Raw genomic sequence first — 6,939 nt, forward strand, 5'->3', positions numbered from 1 at the left:
GAAAATACATTTATTATTTAGAAATACAATNCATTAATTCTCTCTCATTTATTGTATAACCTGCAGAAATGGACAAAAAAATATATTAATTACACTTATAATTAAGAAACACAAACAAAAACGCACCAAAAACCAAGTAAAATAGCTGAATTAAAAAATAAACAAACAACAAATTTACGCCATTTTACATCACAACCATAGATCACGACATAGGTTAACGTTAAATAACACGTCAATTTACGACATAAACAGAAAGATTAAAAAGAAAATCCATAGACAGATAAACTCCATAGATAGATAAACTTCATAGATAGATAAACTCCTTAGATACATCAATGATAAATACCAATTTATTCTGTGGAAAATAAAAACTGTCAAGTGATATTGATGAACAATAACCTCAATTTATAGTGTTGACAATAGCTAATTGTTAACAGAAATTTCATATCAGATTAATAAAGAGTAATTAATATCGATCAAGTTATGTATTCTCACCTCAATTAATTGTAGAAAGTGGCGTTCTAAAGTCTACCAGTGTGATGAGCAAAACAACCAAATCTAGGAGTGTACCACTGCAGATAATTTGTAGTTCCGGTTGCTTCCAAATTAATTAATTAATTTCTAATTGCCTCCCATTGTTACGGCAAAAATTAACTGCATAATGTTGCAAGGCGAAGACGTCAAAAGCATCGGTTGTTTTAGTAGCACCAAAATTAACTGCAACTCCTTCTCATTTGTGGGACAACAATCTATAACCAGGCAAGAAAAAGTAATTAATTACCATTTTTAAATCAAATAAATCAGTATAAATCAGTAACATGCACACTAATGGAAAGACCTGTTCCACATTAATTCTGCTTCTTCCATTTCTAAAACGTTGTTTAAAATTGTCTATTGAAGCAAATTACAAATGTCTAAGAAATTGAAGTTATCTAAAGATACCATTTACTATTTTTAACTGATACTGTTACATACCAGTTCATTGTCATAAATCCTTTTTCAGCACACCGTCTTCGTTCGCGATGAAAAATAGGCACTTTCATGCTTTCTTTAGAACCATGGGCACAGCTACTTTGAAGGGCAAATGAGAACTAATTCAACCAATGCTTCATAATTTCATAATTTAATGGTATCCGGAGTTCTTCTAATGTTCCTGTAAAATGAAATCTTATGAAAGTGTTCAGATATAATTAATTAAGTATTAAGTAAATAATGTGCACGATACATTGTTAAAGTAATGCTGAATCTTTTTCTTTGTTAATATCAAATAAATACACTACATATAGAAAGTATAGTATGCATGCTCACTTTAATTAACTACAAGAGCGTCCAAGATGAAAGGTGAACAGCTAAAACACCATAGGAGACGACTTATCTTTTCAGTAAGCAAAGATATCAGTTGCAATCTCTCTCAATTGTTGGCCAATCTGTGTAAACGGATAAAAACAATTATTAACTAATTAATTTAATAGATATCTGTTACGCAGAAAATTTAAATATTTAATCCCTTTCACTTTTCTCCCTTTATCTCAAATGAAAGTCAAAATATATGCGGAAAATGGATAAAAAAAAAAGAATTAAACACTCGTATTAAATAAATGAAACACGAAATAAAACAAAAACACGTAATAAAAAACCAGTCAAAAACGAATAAAATAGCAAAACATTAAAAATGGCGACGTAGCCACCTGATGTCTGTTTCAAGATTTAATCTTTAAAAATTTTGTCAATTTAATTTATGCTGTGAGCAAATACGAAGAATAATTATTGAATATGAATCAATCAAACTAACCTTTCAGACGAAGAACAAATTAAAACTAATTTTGCGAAAAAATTAGCTCGATAAGTTGAATTTAAGAGATGCGAAAAAACGTCCTTTCACCTCGAGACTTTATGAACTTATGATGTGCCAAACGCCTCTCAGGCTTGTCGTGAAATTGCGATTGCTACCACATGAAGCACTGATGACGTAGACAAACGCCAATCACATGCGTTAAATTCGATGTCTGCGACGCTGTAACCAATCGCGTGCTTAGTTTCATCCCCGTTTTACAGAATTCAATTTATCTGGGTTTTTGCTTCGTGCAAGTTCCATCGCCTGATCACTACTCGCAAACATATATATATATATATTTATGCATTTTTGGGTATAATAAAATTCGACCAAACGGACAAGTTGAATTTTTAAACATTAAACGAACGAAATTAAGAAACTAACTAATTGCACTATAACATTTTAGAACTACCTTATTGTTATTTTTAAAAAAATTGCACGCAATTAAAGTTTTTCTAGTAATTATACATAGTAATATTAACAAACAGTTTCTGTGGTTTAATTCTCCTATGTCCAAATTATTAATATCCTTGTTGTATAATATACGATACACAATGAATTTAATTATTCAGTATTTTAAGCTTTTATAAAGTTATTAGGTTTATGCAATATGTGGTTATTTTGCACCAAAAGATGACATAATATGTACTTTGTATACGTATACATAATGTAGAGTCAATTAATTGCATTCTGTTGTTTAAAAAAAACCAAAAGATGACATAAATAATATACAGACTATTGCTCATTTAAAAAAGGAAAAAACATTTAGCATGTATTATTATACAGGAACGTGGGAAGTTTTAGTTATAAAATCGTTGTGAAAAGACTGACAAGCATCTTTCGTTGGCATATGGGTGGGAAATTTTAGTTTTCATGGGAGATAATTTAAAATCCTTTTTTACAAGTGTTTTATAACTAAAACTTCATTGTTTTTTTGGCATGCGATTTAAAAACACGGATATTTATAAAAGCACAACGCTTTTTGAAAATGTAGAAATAAATTGTAGGCTGCAGGTGCCTATGAAAGAAATAACTTACAAATTTCTGAATCTTTGGACAAAAGATTACAAATTCTTGATATCGTTTTTATCGCTGTTACTTTATGCTAACGAAAAAAAGGGGTACATTACTTTTCTTCTTAATCAAACGCTACTTTTGATTAAGAAGCATCTATCTATCAGCTAAAGGAGGTTTGTTGGTGGAAACAAAAAAAATATCTCAAACTTGAGATAATGGAAGTTAATGATGAATTAGTAATGATAAGAGGGTTGATATGTAAGATAAAGTGGGGAAAAAATGTAATTTAGATTATATAGAAGAACAAATTGAATTCAGTAAGAATTACAACATGTTAGTTAGGGATTTTAGGGACTAGGAGAGATAATTGAAGAAAATGATATTTTATGCGAAACACAATTTGGATTTAGAAAGGGAAGGGGTACTATAGATGCTATCTTTTTGTTAAAATATATTATCGAATCATATTTAAATATAAAAAAAGGTGTTTGTATTATTTGTGGACTTAAAACAGAGAGACAGACGAGAATTGATAAACATGTTAAGGATGGGTAAAATTGAAGAAGGGATAATTGGGAGTTGTAAGACTAAGCGGTAGGGAGACAAGGAAATTTTGGATGGAAATAGGTGTAAGACAAGGTTGTAAGTTAAGTTAACAACTGTTTAAAATATACCTAAGTTATTTAGAAAATGAGATCAGTAAATAAGGAAGGGTGGGGTAGTGGTAGGTAGAGAAGAAAATATGGACTTTATCGTATGCTGACGATATTCCCTTACTAGCCACGAATTGTGGTGCATTAAAAGATATAATGGAAATATACTTAAGAAAGAAGTGTTTGGAGTTAAATGTTAGTAAGACTAAGTACATGGAATTTGGGGAAGTAAGAGGTAGAAAGGGAAAAGAAAAAAAGATAATTAGATGGAAAGAAGGAAGAGACAGAAAAGGTTAAAAAATATATATGTCTAGGATATGTTATGGGAGAAAACAACAATAATAAAATACATATAGATACGCAACAAGGCAAAAGCAAACGCCTTGTTAGGATGTATATGGGGAATAGGGCATAGATTATACAGGAACGCTTGGATTAGAAGAAAAAGGTTGTTTGATTTGACGGTTAGAAATATTTCTTTACGGGGTAGAAGTATGGGGGTGGAAAGAACAGAAACAGGTGAAAAACAAACAAGAAATATATAAAGTGCGTGTTGCGTTTGGACAGACATACACCAGATTATGTTGTACAAAGGGAATTAAAATGTGGGAAGATGGTAGAGGAAACCAAAAAAAGGGTGGTAAAATACCAGATAAAACTTGAAAAGCTTATGGATGAGGATATAAGAAAGGAATCACAGAGGAAAACAATTTTAAATATTCTAACAAAAACCAGGTATGATAAAGAAAGGGATGGTGTATTAGACGATTTAAATTTGAATCAGGAGCTAAAGAATGAATGGGGCCGAATGGGGGTATGTGTTGAGGAAATGGTGAGAATAAGATATTAAGAGATGATAAGGGCAAAAAACCTAAGAAGTATTGATAAGTCGGGATAATTGGAATGTCTAAAGGCGTTGCTATGGTAGCATGGGCAGGAAGACTGTTTGCCAGACTATCTGAATAGAATGAAGGAAGTGGACATATTTTCAAGGTTTAGAGTAAGAAATGAATCTAGAAAATGTAAGTATTGGATGAAAGAAGAAGAAATGATATGTAGGATATGTGAAAGGGGAGATGAAACAATGATGCATGTGCTGGGAGGATGTGAGGAAAGCATATATTTGGATGATTGTAAGTAGATATTAAATGGGAGTGGCGATGGATTGATCCTACCAAAAAATATAATAAAAAAAAGAACGGGTTCAGCTTAAGTGATAGAAGAGAGGGGTGTAGTTTAGATACAAAAAAAATGGGAGCATAAAGCAGAGAAATTTGTATGTATGCTATAGGATGATAAGTAAATATTTTCATTTTCCTTTTTTTTGCATGTTATGTTTTCGTAGGATAAATTTATAAAATTAGTATTGTATTTAAGGTAAAAAATTGAATTTTCTGAGGCCGTTAAGGAGAAGAGGGCACATTGCATGTGATATTTGTAAATAATTTTTTTTGTAAATGTAAAAGATTTCAAAAATAACAATGTTTAAATAAAACAAACTACTAGTACCATGATAATTTGAATTTAAAATACATATGGTTTTAGATACTGCTCGTCCTTATACAGGCAACCCACTTTACTGCAAAGTATTCTGGGCGTCAGGCTGCAGTAAGAGTTCTGAATTCCTTTACTTATCAAAAACTGTATTTTTGCACAAACTAAAGTTTGCAATTGCCTACATCTTCAACTAAATAATGGACAATCTAACGGTATTATACAATGAAGTAACATATGCTCGTCATCCTATACATTATGTTAACCCAATTGACAACAGATTAATAAAGTGCATTTTATATTAATTTAACTGTGTATTATTACCTGAATTAGCTGTAGAATGTAACATTCCAAGGTTTACATGTGTGAAAAGCAAACCAAATTGAGAAAGGATACCAGTGAATACATCCCATGTCCTCATTGCTAGGGTCAAAATAACTTCCTAATCTGCCTTATTCATTAGCTAATCTGTAGAAACGAACAAAAAAATAATTAAATACTTTTAATTAATAATATTTTATTAATTAGGAGAATAAACATGCCACCATTTTTAATGCTTATCATTTTTCTTCTGATTCTCAAATTAAAATAAAAATGGAAGTATACATACTTTATATTACAGTTTAAAAAAAATAAAATAAAATAAATGATCTTCCCTTGTATTAAGCTAACATTCAGTCCAGAATAATTCTGCTACTCTGCTTTTGACATTTCTGAAATGTTATTTAATATCTCTCTATTGAAAGTAAGTTGTAAATGTCTAAGAAATTGAGGATTCTAGGACCTTATCTATTATTTTTAATTGTTACTTACACATTATTAATAAAATTAACTGTTCGAATACATTTTTAATCACACTTCTGTCTATTTAAACTAAAAGTATAATTACGATTTACAAGAGGTTTTAAAATTTTACCTAAATTGTTATGTCCTTTCAGTTCTATTCTAATTCAATCCTCATTAATAACGTGTGTTATTTGTGGGCCATTTATCTAACATTAATCAAGCAATATGTAAAGGACAATATTTTGTCCTCCTTATTGTGTTAACTTCTGTGTAGTGCATTCATTATGTAGACAATTCATTGCGACAAATGAACAAGCACCTTTTGAGGTACTGCTACATTCCTGAGAGAAAAACTGCTACAATCAATGCTCCACAACATATAACGCCATAGTTTATATACAGCCCTGTGGAATAAAGAATAGAATTTTAATAAACCATATTTACCAGAATAATCATGCATCAAGTATTGCTATTAATTTTAGTATTTTCATTATCTCCGGAAGGATACATACATACATACTATGTTAGTACTAAGTATTGAATTGTATGTATTTAATATTGATATTAGGTATTACAGTTTTTAGTAACTAGCAAATAATTGTAAACAAAATTACATAATTTTAAAAAATTAATTATTTAACAAAGAACGTCAAAATGTTCAGCAACGCAAATTTTATTATAAAAGAACTTACCGTAATAAACTGCAACATTCAATTTGAAGAAAAGCGGAAACAAAATGCAGGTAGCACTTTTTCTATAAAAAAAAACATACAATATAATAAATGGTTTACGAGTATTTACTTGCGCCATGACTTGAGGAACTACTTTACTTACAAAAGGATCAACAAAAAAGTCAATTTCCGAAAAAATCAATGTGCACATTGTGATAAGCAATATTTCATGATTTCGACTACTACATGATCGCCAGCAAATGTTTTTACCCAATTTCTTTTTATTTCTTACCTACAAAATGCAATAATAATGGCTGTGCAATTATACCTTCACCACTCGTTCAAATAAGGATGGCAGACGCCATAGATAATAGGATAATGAATTTGTATGTGACCTGTCTATGCTTGTACGATACTGAACTATACTAATCTATGGATTGTTATCATAGATGGAATTGCATTATTATTATTAAAATGGCAACGT

At 30.2% G+C, this 6,939-nt stretch overlaps 1 long non-coding RNA gene across 5 annotated transcripts; it reads right to left on the reverse strand.

The window, feature by feature from the left end:
- Window positions 1-31: 31 nt before the first annotated feature.
- LOC108733850 lies at window positions 32-6,939 on the reverse strand. 5 transcript variants are annotated; one of them, XR_003232206.1, is made up of 8 exons: window positions 6,748-6,925; window positions 6,477-6,538; window positions 5,915-6,188; window positions 5,323-5,466; window positions 1,309-1,427; window positions 976-1,153; window positions 496-749; window positions 32-60 (listed from the first exon to the last, which is right to left on the reverse strand). It is a non-coding gene; the product is annotated as an uncharacterized LOC108733850 (long non-coding RNA). The 5 variants fall into 5 exon arrangements; XR_003232209.1 differs by lacking the exon at window positions 6,748-6,925 and adding an exon at window positions 6,619-6,729; XR_003232208.1 differs by lacking the exon at window positions 32-60 and adding an exon at window positions 139-355 and having other exon boundaries at window positions 6,748-6,929.

This window comes from Agrilus planipennis, unplaced genomic scaffold (genome assembly GCF_000699045.2).
Source record: "Agrilus planipennis isolate EAB-ADULT unplaced genomic scaffold, Apla_2.0 scaffold11, whole genome shotgun sequence".
Classification (NCBI taxonomy): domain Eukaryota; kingdom Metazoa; phylum Arthropoda; class Insecta; order Coleoptera; family Buprestidae; genus Agrilus; species Agrilus planipennis.